The sequence below is a fragment of the Corvus kubaryi genome, unplaced genomic scaffold (assembly GCF_017639235.1).
Source record: "Corvus kubaryi isolate FWS band 111438036 unplaced genomic scaffold, C.kubaryi_AGA036_p1.0 37357, whole genome shotgun sequence".
Classification (NCBI taxonomy): domain Eukaryota; kingdom Metazoa; phylum Chordata; class Aves; order Passeriformes; family Corvidae; genus Corvus; species Corvus kubaryi.
Window position 1 is genome coordinate 10,388,526 of NW_024581117.1, and position 16,751 is coordinate 10,405,276.

The following is a 16,751-nucleotide window of genomic DNA, read 5'->3' on the forward strand; positions in this document are numbered from 1 at the left end:
GATGGAGAGGCCCTTTATACCACCGAGTTCTGGAAACACAGCTCCTCAGTGCTCAGATGATGACTATCAATCATTATAACTTAGATTAGCTCTCAAGTCCATGCAAAGACAAATCTCTCCACTCTTCTTTCTTGTCACCACTATTGATGGCCATCAGTCAGAAGTTTCACTTCCTTTGATAATGTCATTTTAGATGGTTGTTCCAAGCTTTTATGATGCAGAATCTCTCATGGAAAATGACAGGTGATACAGTTCTATAGTACAGATGCTGAACTGGAATCCTGGAAACAAATGTTTTGCACAGTACTTTCTCACTACTACCAGAATCCATCTAGGCAAAACTGGATTCTGTGATGTACTAATATTTTTGTTCTGAAGTAATGTATCTATTTACTATATATATATATATATATATATATATTCAGTACAGGAAACTGTCTGCCTTTAGTACTGCTGCTAAATACAGCAGCATGTTCAACAACTGCAGAACCCAAAGTCCTATTTACCAGCAGGTAACCAAGCAGAGGAGCTCAGAGCCATAGCTGGCAGACCAGGCATCACCTCACATCTGTAACTGGAAAAATTCCTGTGGTTTTGCAAATAAGCAGCTTTGGGCAGTGTAGAGACTTGCAGAGCTCATGACTGACATCAATTCACTGGCTTGTGTCTCTCCCAGTACAGCAGCAACACGCACAGTACATGTAGCTGTGTGAGCAGTGAATCCAGGGAACCTTCTACTGGTGCTCATAACAGGCACTAGCAAACCAACTGCACTCCTGAAAAATGTGAATGAGACCAGTAACCTTCCCATTGCTTGATCAAGCATGTCTGGATACTGTGTGTTCACAATTAGTGCAAGGATCCTTCCTGAGGAAAGCCAAAGGCAAGGCAAGTGCATACTACATTCACTTTCCCAAGCTGGTGATAAGGAGATTGTACTCTTGGAACTGCATTTGTTGATACTTGAAACAAGTGCTGTAGATGAACACTATGAACTTTTTGAAGATTTTTGAAGCAAAGTTGGGCCTCTTTATAGACATATGCTTTTTACCCTGACTCTTAACAGAAGTATATTTGTGAGTATAAACATCTTTGATTTTTATACTCTCAAAATGGGCTGGGAACTACAGGAATTATCAGACCCACTTCATGGCCTAAGAAAGATGACTGCAGAGGAGAAAGAAAAGTCTGTTATTTTATTAGGTGAGATTTTCCTTTTCCCAGATTAGCAATCTGTCATTTCCATAAAATACAGCAGTCAGACCAAGTGTCCAGTGTGTCATCTTGGAATATCAGTCTGCTCTAAGGCAACTCATGGGTGGATCCTTTGTGGTCTCTCTAAGCAACTGGTAATAATTGCTTAATAAATGCTATAGGTACACTGAAGAGCATGCAAATAATTCTCCACAATCAGCAAAGAGTGCCTGAGCCATACCTGAAAGCACAGTAATTCTCTGATGATGGCTTTCAGAAGGCACTGCTGCTGCCTGGGGTCCTCCTTTAACTGAGTTGAATTTTACTGCTAGTTAAAAGGTCTGGCTTTTCATTGCAATCCTTACACACTGGAAGCCAGCACAGAGGATCCTGAAGTGTTCTATGACTTCACAAAGCAGGAGAACTACCACTGACTTGCAGAATATGTGCTTGCTTCTTTTCTGGACCAAATAAAATCATTTTTACACTTGTATAGCACTTACCAGGTGTCAACCTCAAGCTGAAGGAGCTTTAGCAAGCTCACACCCAGCAAGGAAGGGGTAAAAATGGTAGGAAGAGCATGCAGATGGCCTGAGTGCAATCAGCTGCCACACTCAGAACTGTCCTTTCATCTTTGGTTTTCTGAAGGTGGAAATTGTTGTCAGCAAACGTGAAAAATCTACTAAACCTGAGTGTAGCAAATTGAGGGCCTTTTAATTTGTGAGGAAGAGAATGAGAAAAGGATCATGGTCTTCTCTTTTCAAACTCATGGATAGTACTGCACTGCTGAGGCTGTGGGTCAGCTCTAGGGCAATTTGGGAGAGCTGGCTGTGGGCAGGATCTGCCAGTAAACTTTGGCCTACGATCACTGCACATTTGTAATCTGGAATCACATCGTCAGCACGGTATTAGACATGTTTGCTTTCATGATGCACTACCTTTCTTAGGCAATATACCATTTCTCAGTCGTGTGACTTTGTCTCCAAGGCAGCTGAAACTGGAGATTTACACAGTGATTCTGCAGAGGAGAGTAAATCAAAGAGGGAGAAGAAAAACTCAGGATTTCTCTGGCAGCTTGATGAAATGCATGTTAAGACTAAAACTAAACTTAAGAATATCTCATTGCCTGGTTGGTTTTACAGGCACTAGCAAAGTATAACCTCTTTCTCCATTTTGCTTAGTTTAGGTTTTCCTGGCAGTTCCCTCATTTCTGGTTGACCAAAATGTTGCTCCTGCTTGTTTTGTATCATGGAAGCACCTCTTCCATGTAGGCAGTAAAATAAATAGCAATTATTGCATCTCACAGCATAGAATTCTTCTTGAAACAATATTTTTACAGTTAAATTTCACTTTGCTTGACTCTGCGAATATATCAGGTCTCCAAAATCAGGTGTGCATCTTACCAGTATTTTATAGAGAATCCTGAGGGATCCTGGTAGAGTTCAGGATGGAATTAGCCTCCTTCTTTTACCTAAGCAATTAATAATTCATTTGGTGGTACTTACTGTGTATTCCTTCTACCCTCAAGATAGAAGTCAACATTTCTTTAAGGCTTCAGGCTGGCTTTCAAAATACCTGCTACAATGATAATGCAGCCCTGTTAGTTAGGTCCTGGCTCCAGCAGTACACAGGGGTTTTTTCTCACCAAGTGGGACTTGAGCAGTTCTGGAGCAAGCTGGGGCCGGCTGCCCAGCAGGTAAGGGGTGGGCACATGCAGAGCAGTTGGAGCACACTGCGAAACTGCTGAAATACAACCTTCCCTGAAGGCAAAGTTAGCTGGTTTTGGCACTGAATATTTCTAATCTATTGCCTGGGTTTTCTTTTTTATAGCACATCTTTTATCTGTTTTCCGAGGGAAAAATAATGTATGTAAGGTTGGTGGGGATCCAGTCTATCTTTCCAACCTGCATGAAAGATCACAATTTTTTTGCTGTTTACTTTTTAAAAGAAAAATATTTTAAAATAGTGACTCTGACTTACAGGGTGTAAAGTTTAAGATTAAACAGCAAGAAGCATCATACCCAGTACCCAGGCTGCTGCAAGTTAAGAGGAATGTGTTGGTTCATCGTGCAGAGGTGCAGGAGCCCTTGGGAAGTGTGGAGATCCCACAGCAAGTTCCTCGCTGCCACCACCAGGGGCCAAGCTTGGGACACCAGAGAGTGGTGGCTGGGTGAGCCCTCGGGGACTTCAGGCAGCCAGCATTGACTTAGATTTTATGGCATACGCTTTGTGACACGGCTTGGCACTGGTAAGCCAAGGGCTGGTGAAGTGCAAAGCTGGCTGTAAGCATTGAGCTGCAGCTCAAGACATGCCTGCTTTGGGGTCTTCCAGGATCTGTAAATTTGTGGTACTTAAGAATTGGACTCGATGATCCTTGTGGTCCCTTTCAGCTCGGAATATTCTGTGATGCTGTTGGGCACAGCAGTAATGCTCAGTGGGACACACCCCCGGGTTTGATGCTACCTCCCTGCTGAAAACACTGGTCTCAAAGCACTTGGCAAAGCTTCCAGCTTGGTGGAGTCTGGCAGGCAGGAAGGAGGGGGAGAAGCACTGCAATCCCAAACCCATCAACAAGCAGTTAAGGTCCAAGGAGAGTACTTTAAAATCCAAGGTGAAAAAAACATTGCAGTGCTGTATTACATGACTAATAAAGCAGACAAACATCATCAAACACCCACAATACATTTATAGGCTTTATTTTGAGTTTTGTAAAGCGGATTAGAGACATTTTATTCATTAAGGAGATAAAACCCCCTTTTCTGGAACTCAAGTGTTTTATTTAAAAAGTTCGAGGTAGTGAAAGAACCATAAACAGAGCAGTGAAATGGTCAGAGAAAAAAAAAGTCAGTTGTGTAAACTGCTTTAAAAAGAGCAAGGGCTTAAATCCCTTTTTAATGGATTAATGCATTATTTAAAAAAAGACAGATTATGTACAGGGATGGAAAAAAACCCATGAGCCTTTGAGCTCTCTCTTGTCTTTCTTTCCTACTTACTGCAGTTTGTCTCCCAGTAGCATTTCGAAGCAGTGAGACTGAGGCCCCTGTGAGTGCCATAAAGAAGCACTCCTAAACTGGAGAAGCATCACTTGGATGAAAAACTTGATGGAAAAGTCAAAGTGAGGGTGGGGAAAAGGGAAATAGAGCCTTGTGTTTAAAATGGGCATGATGGTTACAGGAAAGACTAATGTGAAATTGTAGAGCTTGAAGCAACCCCTTTTGTTTTGATGGCTACTATGGGCAGGGCTACTGGGAATAACCTTGTTGTCTTATTATTTACTCCATTTCCATGTCATGTTTTCTCTCTTCTGCAGTTTCCTCCACTCTATCCCTCCCTTGCTCTGCAGTTTTTCTTTCCCTGGCTGGCTGTCCTTCCCTCCTGTCTCTTTGGTTTCCTGTCTGTAGCACTCCCTGCACTTTCCCTTCAGAAGCTGTCAGCCTTTTTCTATTCTACTGCCTCCTCACCATCCGCCCTCTCCATGGCATCTCTTTAGAATTATTTGCTGGTTTTGGAATAGGGCTTATAAAATAAATGACATTTATAACCTGAGCACATGAGTAATTTGCTAAAGGTCTTAATTACCTGCCAAAAAGAAAGCTAATCAGGAAGATTCACTAGGGATTAATTGTGTTGGGAAACCTGGGAAATTTTTTCCATTTTCTGCACCTGATTGGACCTTCTAAATGAACCAATAGATGCCTTTTCAGCAGGCATGAGAAATTGTAGTTTAAAAGAGATTTGTGTTAGAAAAAAGGCACGGGAAATTGTAGTTTACAAGAGATTTGTGTTAGAAACAAGGCACCTTTTTTTTCTTTTATTTAACTGAGGGCACAGAGATATGTGCCTACAGCCATGTTACTGCTTTGAGAAGCATTTGTTGCAAAAGTTGCAGGACTGTCTGTAACACGTTGCAGCAGAGTTAGACCACGCACAGATTTTTGACAGCACACCCATGGGTTATGCCATACCAAGATACCCTTCCCCATGAATAGGATCTCTGAGCAACTACCGTCCTTAGAAGCTACTTTTGGGGAGCAGAGCAGGTAAGATGCAGATCCAAAATGACATTATAGGGCTTTCCTCAACCCATGAGCCCTGCAAGTGTGGATGTGACCATCCTAACAAAAGATAGCTCTGTAATTACTTCCCACCAACCCTTCTTGGTGAAGGATTTCATCCTCATTTCAGTGTTGAAACCATTTCCTTTCACATGCATGTTAAAAATAGATGGAAGCCAGGATATTGAGCTGGTGCCCTTGACAAGCAATTTTTAAATTTTTAACAGGGTAGTATTATTAATCATCGAGAAAGAGAGGATGAGCATGAGATTTCTGGAGTGTTTTCCTGCTCTACAGCACAGGCTCTTTCTGAACAAATCACTAAATCTCCTAGTCCCTGTATGACCATCCTTCAAAACGGAAATGAAGCATTCCCTTTTCCATTTTATGTGCCTTGTGTACTTAAGCTGTAAACTTGTTGAAAAATAGTCTGGCTATTGTCACTCCCTCATTGTGTACCTCACTTTTGCAGTGCAAAGGGGAAACTGAGTTAGAATAAGGAAAATCAAACCATCTGAATATTATTCCTTTTTTGTTTCACTTTTAATCTTCCTGTTAAAATGGTCTCAAGCCTTCCTCCTGAAGTCTGTGAATTTAAAAGAAAAGCACAGGCTCTCACAGCTCTCTCCAGTAAGGAGGAAAGACTCTGGTCCCTATGTAAACTGGAATTAAACCACAGATATGACTGTTGATCATCCTGCTGCTTTTGCAAAGCAGGTTTATTTTGGCTATTTTTTGCAATTATTCCCAGGGATCTTCTATTTCAGGACACAAACATATGCCAGCTCAATGGTCCTTCAGTTTACTTTTGTCTTCCTGCAAGGTAACCATTCATCCGTGGAGTAATTTCTTTAAATGAGGCATTTTAATCCAAATTGCCAGTTAATACCTGCAGGGTCAGCTTCCCTCCCAATCAGCTCTGGAAATTAAGGGAAGCTTCTAAACCTGCTGTAAAGTTTTGCTTGCAGATATTCTGAAGGATTTTTGAAACACTGAGAAAAATTAGTAGGACAAGCTCTGAACCTTCAGACAAAATGCAAAACTGTAGGGGGAAAAAAAGTCAAGTGTCAAATTAACTTTGTGTCCCAGTCTCTCAGGTTGTGTGGGTCTGGGTTCAGTTCTGAAGGACTCTGTAAGCAAAAACGAGGCTGGAGTCTCACTGCACTGCACTTGTTCATTGATGTAGAGTGAGCAGTGTTGTGCTGTTCTGTGCTTCTTCCTCTTGAACTGATTCTCCCATTGTTATCTGCAGTGCTGTAAAGCTGAATGACCACTCCACTTCTAATTTTGTGTGTTTATATAAAGGCAACTACTGTAGTCTCCAGTTAAACTTGAAGGGAGCAGGGCAAGGATCTGTCACATTATGTCTGTGCAAGGGTATTTCCTTCAAAAACCTAAGGCAGACAGTCAGAACACTACCCAAGCAGCCTTCCATATCAAAGTACCTATGGAATTTGAGGGGAAACTACACCCTGTGTATTTACATAGCTTTGACTTATTAGTAAATACTAATGGATCCCAAGGGCACAAAAAAAATCTCAACTAGAAAAATCATGCTGGTCTTCTATTACATCTTCCACTGGAGTTGCAACTGAATCAATAGGTTCCTCTCCGAAAATCAGAATGTAGGGTCATTAGAGCCAAGTCTGATAATTCTTCTAGATGGTGGTGGCTGTCCCTATGCAGTATTGAAGGAGAAGAAAAGCATATGGACACAAGCCAAGCTCAAATAAACTAGCTAAATCCATGTCCTACCTCTGTTGGATCTCTTGGCTTCTGTGACCTGCAAATTGGAGAGAAAGCTTCTGAACTTTTTAAGGTTTTAAGCTTGCAGTCCCACAAAAATCCTGTCCATTCCCCCTGCTATTTCCCACTCTGTACAACCTCTTCTGCACGCCTGCAGATGCAGTTTAGCAGCCAGCTAAATTAAAGCACTAATACAGAGAAGAATTAAACAAGAAAAACAACACCTTTAATTAAAAACGCTGTAAGTTACCAACCAGTGCTGTAAAATTAAAAATGTCAGTAATTTTAATTGTTCCCTAGTCATTCATTCATGGCTTGTTCCTTTTAGCTTTACTATTAAAGGAAAAATGTAGCTACCTGTTGATAACCACTGCATAGTCTCAAGACTTTCTACACCCTTAGATGGAGGGGATTTAAAGCTGCTTATATTTTCTTATAAATAGTACAAACCATGTCACAATGCTGTTCCATTTATTGGATGCAACCTTTAAGCAATCTGTCCATAACTGCACTAGAAAATGTTCAGAGCAATTTGCCAGGCACCTATGTGGACAATAAGTATCCTGAATAACATGATTGTTGTATTCTGAGCACCAGTAATGAGCAGAGCACTGAGTGTTCCTGCTTTTAAAGCAAAATGTAATTGTTTCTGTAATACTTGCATTTGAAAGAACATCTGAGTGTTTTTACTGATGATAAATTATTATTATGTTTTGACTTTGAAATTGTGCAATTATGTAACGCAACTGTGAGGAAGAAATGGGTTAAAGGGAATTGTAATTACACTCGATTTTGAAAAAAAATCTCATCATATGTTTTCTGTCAGCCCAATTAATTTAGCTGCAGTTGTACAAATTCTGCTTTCTAAGATGGCATTTAGGCTCAGGGTGGTTAAGAGTTGATTGTAGTTGTGCTTAGGGTTTTGCACAATATGGAAGTACTGCTTAACCCATTCAAACTTTCACAGAGATTTCAGCAGGTTCTGGCTTTCGTTCACTCTTTTTCTCCTCTACAAATATAATTTCACTTACAGTACCTGTGTAGATGATTGAGACAGCCCACTCTGATATATATGATTCAATCAGTCCAAATTAAAATCTACCATCCCTTGTTGGGTGTCTTCTCCAGCAGCTCTAGCTGATGATGGCTAGTAGAGAATTCTTAATTGCCCTCTTTTAAGCCTTCCTTACTATATTTTACTGTGAAAAATACCAGTCCTGCCTTTTATTTAAACTTAATTAGACATAATTTGACATTGGTTACTTCTAGAATCTGCAGGTTCTTATTCTGTAAGATCTTAAAAGATATGGCCTGCTGTGTGCCTCCTAATAATTGACATGCTTTCTTCTAAGTTCTGCCCTTCTCTTTGTATTTTTGTTTGCTACAACGCCATTAGCTTTGTTCTCAACAAATATATTATTCCCAAAACTGCTGCTGCAAAGTTTTTTTTGTCCAATCCATCAGCTGAGTATGTTCTATTTCCCTTTGCATCCTGATTCCATCTTCCCTAGGCTGCAATTCCTATGTGGCTTTCAGAGATCCTCTCTGCACCCATCCAGTGCTTAAAGTCCGGTTCCTACTTCAGAATAATCATTAGTCCACATATTAGATTTCTAAACAAGTATATTCATACCTTCTGCTATCGACAGGCCTTGGGAGGAATCCCTCATAATCTTCTGCTGTTTTGCCTCATTATTTGCCTTCAGGTGCTTCTTTCAAGCCAGTGATGCGCTTTGTGTTGGAAATGGCAAGATCCATTTTCACCTGGGGGCAAGCTACACATTTACCTCTCGAGGTGGCATGAGCACAGGCAGTTCCCATGGTTCAGCTAATGTGCTGGAAATCTCCCCTCCAGCTTTTCTCACAGTAACTTGCTCATGAACCACACCACCAAGCTTCACCTGTCAGCTTCCCGTTTGCTTTGAGCGGGACTGATTTCTCTTGCTCTCCCTCAGTTCACACACTGCAGTAGAATATTAAACTGAAATGAGCTTTCTGTGCAGTTAATTGTTGTGCCATAATGTTTCTTTTCAATTTTTATCATAAAATTTTTTCTCTAAATAAAACCTTAAAGGGAAAGGTACAAAGTAAGCCCAAATGCTTTCAATTGCTGAAGCAAGGAGTCTGTAGTGAAGCTTCTGCTTAACAAAGTGGAAAATAAGAAAGCATGTTTTATTCCATCATTTATTAAAATTAAGGGAATGAGGGCCTCATTTGCTTAAAAATTGTCTATTAGTATTCACCTGGTGGCAAGCAGCCTTAATCTTACACCATTAAAGAAAACAGAAGCTCATTAAATAGTAATTCTTTTTAATAGTGACAGGAGCTTGGGTTTGAGCAGCACTGCTCTAAGTTCCCATGTAAATTGTTCATGATGATCACCAATGAGAGAATTTTTTGTACCTCTCCCCATTCCCAAGAGCTTTCATTCCATCTGTAATCACTTATGAATGCCAGACAGGGAAAGAACCTTGCATCAAGGGAAAAACCTTTCACTGTCAGACTTATGATGTTACATAAGTTGGATTGAATTAAGCATGTTGGATACAAAGCAGGGGAAAGTAGCCGTTGGATACAAAGCAGGGGAAAGTAATTCTTGAACAAGGGAGGAGTGTTCCGAGAGACACAAGAGCTTTGGGGGTCTTGGAATGTTCTTAGCTTTTGGCCAGTACTGCTGTGGTTTTGAAACAGGAGAAGGCATATTGAATTTTTCTACTTTGACAGCTGCTGTTTGACCTCTCATTAACAGACTTATCACCTGTTATCACTTATCATCCTGTTGATTATCTCTCTCTGGCCATTGCTATGTTTTCCCTTCCTCCAAAGGATTTAGTCATTAATGCCACCTTGTTTCTGTGTAGGCCAGTTGTCAGCACTACCTGACTATTCATGTATTAAAGCCCTACAGTAATGGACAGGGTGCTCTGATGCTCATTTCAAACCCATAGCTGAAGTTCCCATTCCACTCAGAATGTTATAAAATGTCCTTTGCTCTCATTACAGTCCTCAGCTGTTCCACTGCTTTGCGTGGCACAAATCACTACCTTCACTTCATGCAGCTGAGCTGCTTGTGGCTCTTCTGATGAACGGCTTCAGGCCGTGTGGCCCTATTCCTTATTAACATTATTCTGTTCCCTCCCACACCATTCCTGTGCTAGGGATGTCTCTGGGCCAGGCATTGTTTGTTTGGGGTATGTGTGTGGGAAGATTGCTTAGTGCTGCTCCTTAGACATGCTTAATTCAATTACTGCCAGATTTTCTAGGCCTCTTGACATTGCTATATATAGCTCTTTAGTAATAATATTATCAATTATTTAAATTTTAATTTGTGCTTGCATTAATTACATGATCCTTTACTGCAAGGGGAAAGAGATCTTGCTTTCCACATTTATATGACCATGGTTTGTCCTCAGAGGCCTAAGTTTTATTTAGCATCAAATGGAATCATTGCTAATACTCATCAAATAGCCATTATCCTATGGGTATGCTTCCGTGGGTCCTTGCTGTCTGAAGACATAGCTTCTCTGAGAAGTTATTAAAGGTTTATCTCACTGGACTGGCCTTCAGTGGATGGGAGCTGACACACTCCTAAACTCTGTCCAAGGCAGTCTTGTTCTCCCTGCTGCCAGTCCCAACGCAGGTGCTGCTGGGATCCCTGGCAGCAAAGCTGCTGGTTGTTTATTCTATAATAGACAGAGCTGCTGTCTGACTCCTTACACACACCCCATCATCTTGCTCAGGTTGCTTGAATGGCTGGGGGAAGGTCCTGGGGGATTATGTGCTTACTTGCTTCACAGATCCTCAGAAGATCCTTCCAGGAAACCAAAATCTCATGTCAGCACACTGAAAGCAGGAGCTGAACTCTGGTTGTGCTTGCCAGATGAGACAGCTGGCTGAGAATGGTTTGTGAGAAGATTGGAAGAAGGTTAGCATGACATCCTCGTAATGGCCCTTGTTAGCTCTTCTGTACTTCACTCTCTGTTGCAGACTGCAAATAGGTTCTTACAGTTAGGATTTGCATCAGCATTCATACTTCTGCTGTGTTATTACCTACTACAGTTGCTCTGGGTGAAAAAATCTTCCTCTGTGTTTAGCACTCGCTGTTACAAGAGGTAGATTAGTTCCCTGTCATGTGCAGCAGCAAATACTGTGGCCAAGTGCAATGTACACATTTTCACTAAGTGTGCTGTGAATGTTCCTGTACTGTATAAACCCTGGGTTTGTTACAGCGTACATGCTGTGGGCATTCCTTCCTGTGATTCTATCAAGCCAGTGAGTTTTTTGTCTGGTGAGGGTTTTTTCCAGCAGTCATAGGGTTTTTTGGGATAAAGATTTTGATTCCCTCCTTTCTTTCTGCCACCAAGTTTTTAACTCCAACGGTTTATTGGATGTTCACTGTTTTTTCTTTTGTTTGCTTCTTTGCAGTTGGAAAATGGGAATCTGCCCACAGATAAAGCAGCAGGGAAAATTAATGTTGCATCACATTTTCTCTGCACAGAGAAAGTAAGTAAAATGTTACCCATAGAGGATTAAAACCTGATGGAAGAAAGGATTTTGTCACCTCAGATCAGAGAAGCAGTGCAATTCGTTCTGCCCGGGTTGCCCTCCTGCCTACAATGTGCTATTTCACTGAAGCAAGCACCTGTCAGTGCTGAACAGAGAACAGCTTTTTGGTGTAACTGAACTAAGGTGAAAAATTAAAAATAATTGCAATTACAGCTACTCTGTTGGTTTGGGGAGAAATATGAAGGGTGGATTTACTGGGGTGAACAGTAAAGGAGCTGTATCTCTTCCCTTCTATTCCTTGTCATTCCTTAACCCCTGGACTTCATCCCTGAACAGCCACATCGTACAAGCAGCATTTGTTGGCAACATTTTGTCAGCCTTACCAACACACCCCCCAGGAGTGACTGATCCGTGGTGCTTCTCCCAAATTCTTGACATCCCATCTCTGTGATGTCCTGTAATGTCATGCCTCATCCATGGAGCTGTTCATTTCCATTACCCGGCTGCTTAATCGATTTATAAGAAAATAAAAACAAATTGTCTTTTTTCATATTTCACAATGATAGTCATAATGGTAGTCCTGATGATAGTCTCTTCTGGAAGCCAAAACCAAACTCTTCTTGTTACAAAAACACATGTAATTTTTATGGCTAATTAAAAACAGGGAAATGCAAAAACAAGCACAAACATAGATACAGTAGGATTATCTTTTTTCACAGTACCCCATAGAAAGGAATTAAATGTGTCCAGGATGTATATTAGGGGTTTTTTGGTCTCTATGGTAAAAAAAAGAAAAGGTGGGATCTTTTTGCACATACTAACAGACTTTTTACTTTAATTTCACTGGATAAATCTTCTACTTTGGTTTGGTCAGATGCAAAATTTTGAAAGGTCTGGCTGGAAAAAAAAATTGGTTTGGGCAAAAATCTAAACTTTTTTTAGAAGCACATGCTTTTCAATACAATAAAATGAAAAAAGGTAATCAAAGTCTTGCCTTTCCTCCAAAAGTGGTTCCAACAGATGATGTTGAACAAATCCTTTTTCAGCTGCCTGGAGCCAGTGATGATCATAATCACAAAGGGAATAAGAACATGAAAGAATAATCACAACATCATAAAATTGCTTTTGGAGAGATTTTTGCTGAATTCCTACTAATTTGAATGGGAACCACAGCCTGGGTTTGTGATAAAAATGTAACCATAGCACAACTCTCATTGCTACCCCCTTCTTGTGAACAAGCAATGGCTGTTGTACCCCCTTACAAGTCTTTCTTGTAAGATTTAAGCAAAATGTCAAGTCAAAACCTACCAGTTTAGGGATGGTGACTCCACAGCACTCAGATTTAAACACCACTAAATGAAAACTAGAGTTGCAGCACTGTCTTGGCCTGTCTGCACTAAGGGATGTTGTTTTATAACTAATTCCATAGGGTTCATTTTAATATGCAATAAAAGCATGCATTTTACAAGCATGGCATCAGATCTTTCATGTGGTCATGGTTTACATTACTTCTGCAGAAATACACGATATGCTGTGATCTGCAAAGCACTGTACACATCCATTAAATATTGCATGAACACCAACACCACAGGGAACATAAAATATTGAATCTGAGCAAGTGGATAGCTCAGCACAGGGAAATGCAGAGATTTTCACCTGCAGGTCACCAGTTAAAAAAACAGTTCAGATTAGTGCCAACACCACACCAGATATAACTTGGCAGGTGTTCATTGGCTGAAATTATTTATGTCCTTCAACTTATTTTGGACAAAGGGTTGTATGACACAAGCCATGGCTGTTTGTGGTACCCATGAGACAGATCATTGTTTCCAGAGAACAGCTAAGGTTTAAAAAGACATGGATACCATGAACTTTCCAGTCATGTCTAGGACGGGGTCAGAGTTTTAAGACTTGAAAATTGCACAGGGGTTTTTATTCTCTCTGCAGAAAGCAGCAGTTTTTCCTCTCCAGGAAGGCTGGGCTGGCACATCCTCTAGAGTATGAGACAGTGATGTGACTGCACAGGCTCCCTCCAAACCCTTTTCTCTGTTGGCCCCCCCAGGACAGCACATACCCCCCAGGGCTGTCTGCTCAGGGCCTCCCACTGGGGAAGCATTTCTGGGCCAGTCTCACTCCTGCTGCTTCCTTGCTCTCCTCTCACCCCCTTGCTTTAGGTTTTGTGGCTGCTCCTGCCTGCAAGGCAGCAATCACTGATGGGTTTGTTAAGCTCAGGAGACACAAAGCAGATGTTCTTAGGACCTTGACTGGGGACTCATGAAGAGACTATTTCCATAATAGCAGCTCCCACTTGGACTCACTGCTATTTCTTCCTCATTTGCCTGGTCTACAAATTCCTTACTCATCTCTTCAGCACAAAAGCCAGACTGTTCTTCTCTGACAGATACCATCTTTACTGACTTCATAAGAGGCTATTTTTGATTCTTTGATATGAATATATCCTTATCTGTCCCTGCATCTGTCTTCAAGAACATGCCTGGTCTATTGTGGTTTTTCTGTGGATGCCATTTTGGAACAAACAAAGCTCTCTTTTCTCCAAATCTGAACTACAGTAACAAATAAAGCTGTCCTGTATCTTTGATGTGGCTTCTTAAAGCCTGTCCTCTAGGCTGAAATGTGAAGGTTGAAATTCTGGCATCTAATAGAATAAACTGCTGTGATCTATGAATCCTATGTATTTTAGAGAATACAAAAGTCTGTGCTAATTGGTCTCCTACCTGATAATGGGGAAGCTGAAGGCGCAACCACCACTAGCAAGTACAGTTGCTTCTCTGAAGATCTTCGTGTAGCAGAAGTACATAGGATTTGGTGTCCCTAAGACACTAATAGGACTGGTTTCTAAAAATTCCTAAGAAATCAGCATGAGGGCTCTTGACCCATGGGCAATGGAGCAAGATTGGAAGTAAAATGGGTACAGGTAAATGTATTTTTCTATGTAGAATGTATTTTTCTATGGGTAGGAAAAAGCTTCTGCCTTCCAGCTCCTCCTGTCTCTTGGTGACTGACAGGGAAAAGCAACATGCAGTGTTCTATCTCCCTCAGAGACAGCTGCTGAAGTTTCTAGTTGTCCCTAAGGTCTGCGATAAGTGGGAGCTGGGACCCTACATCTCTTAGCTCAACACAGCACTACCTCTGCGATAGGCTTTCAGAGCAGACTGCTTTGTGCAGTGCCACAAGGCTTGGAGAGGGGCAGGAGAGAAGGTCCCACCTCTCTGAAGGCATCAAACCCACACCCCAGGCAGCCCCAGCTGCGTTTGCCCTGTGCTGTTGTGAACACGGCTGTACCATGGCACTAGTGCTGTGTGTGTTCCACAAGGAGATGAGGTGAGCTGGAGGGCATTTATTTTGCTGCCCTAAAAAGGAATCCCTTTTCCAGGAACTGTGGGCGCCCTTCCCACCTGCCTGTTCTGCGTGGTCTAAGCAGCTTGTTTGGGACACAGAGTTGCAGGGCAGAGCTTGCTGCAGTTGCTGCTCACCCTGTGCAAGAGGGAGTGTGTAGCACATTAGGATTAAAAACCTCTGCTTTCTCCTGTCCATCCCTTGGCACGGGAGGAGCAGAAAACTCCCCCTTTGTTCTTCAGTTTGTAGGGAGGGGTTGGTGGTGTCACAGATGTTGGTGAAAACACAGGTGAAAATGCCCTTAAATAGCTGAAAAAGAGCATTGCATTAATTTGTGTGTTTTTGTGTGAATCCACACCTTGCAAACCTAGGGGAAGTAACTGCACATGGAAAAGCCATGAAGGAAAGCTGAACATCAGAGATAGGTGACACGTGGGTTTGGCCAGCCCAGCAGACTGGGTTTTGTAGGAAACTAAAACTCATTATCAAAACAGCTGGCTTAGTTGCTCTGCCATGCTCATAAGCAAGGGAGGCTATTCCAAGTCCTGGCTGCAAAACTGCTTTTTTAGAAACTGCAAAACTGCTACACCTGTGTTTTGTGTCTATTTTGTGGCTAAAAGTCACATTTGTTTAATGACTGGGGGGAGAGCTGGGGGAGATAATGGCAAGCCCACACTTGATTTCTGTCTTTCAAGTGAGCCCAGGAAGGCAGAAATGGGATACCTCTGCTGTTTGTTGTAGCACAGATCCACAGTGGCACAGAGCACTTTGGCATCCAGCACATCCACTGCTTGCCTGAATTTACAAGCAAATGAAATCTCCAAGAGCACTACAAGGAATTCTGAGTGGATCCCATCCCTCTGGTGTAAGGTCATTATGCAGCACAAAATTAGGCGGCCTCAGCTAACAGCTGATGTCTCCAGCACACATGAGCTCCAAATATAGCAGAGGCTGTAGGAAATTCCCCCCTTATTTTCTAGATTGTCTGTGGGAGTACAACAACAACAACAGGGTAATAAAATGTACAACTCAGAGAGAACAGGCTGGCTTGAAAATGCAGCTTGTCAGTGCAGTATGGAAGCCCCTACTGAAAATTAATTTGCCCCTCGTGCAATATGCTCTCCTTAAGGTGTGAAGTCCAACGTCATGGATTTCTCTGCAAGATCAGGAGCAGAAATTACAAGCTCTAGGCAGTAACTCAAATTGATTATCACATTCTTGCCTCTTCACACTAGCATCTCTGTTTTGACACCAGTGTCACAGAGTTGCTGAGAGGCAGCAGATGCCCTGGTGTCAGATCTAGGTGGAGGAGGAACTTGGCCATATCCTAAGTGGGTGTTTTAATTGTCCTTGTTTTAATTGAAGGTACTCAGCTGTGCCAAAATCAGGTGGTCAGAGAGCACCCTGGGAAGCCTGGCTTCCTTCAAGAGGTTTCACCTGCAGCAAAACCTGCCTCTCCTTTGCAGACTGAAACAGCAGCACTGGGGCTTCAGCCTCCTCTTTGCCTCATGGAGCACGTTCATCCTGAGAGGCCCTTGTGGAAAAGCTCTTCTCAGCATAAAGCCCAAACCACGAGCACCCATCTTCCCAAAAGATGCGAAGTTACTTCAGTGGGGTGGAAGCTATGAAAGCTAGTATGTGTGTAGTTGTGTTGTGTTTTAGTCTTTTCCTGAAACAGATCAATTTTAATATTGAAAGCAACATGCCAACTCTCCTTTTTAAAGAAGTTTATTATTTTAAGTGTGTCAAGGAAAGTTCTTCTCCTCTTCTTCCACTACAACTCAATTACATCTGAAAGCAGAGATAGTGCCTATTTGCTTCCTGCATCCTAAAAATGTTTTAAACTTTGCTGCTCGTTTTGGTGGGAAAAGAATTGTCTGGCTTCTCTTTTCA

General features: G+C 41.8%; 1 long non-coding RNA gene across 1 annotated transcript in view; it reads left to right on the forward strand.

Moving 5' to 3' along the window:
- Positions 1 to 12,339, forward strand: part of LOC121667253 — a 143,426-nt gene extending 131,087 nt beyond the window's left edge. Inside the window, exon 4 of the long non-coding RNA XR_006016987.1 lies at positions 11,421 to 12,339. This is a non-coding gene — a long non-coding RNA (uncharacterized LOC121667253). The remainder of the gene's footprint in view (positions 1 to 11,420) is intronic.
- Positions 12,340 to 16,751: the final 4,412 nt, after the last annotated feature.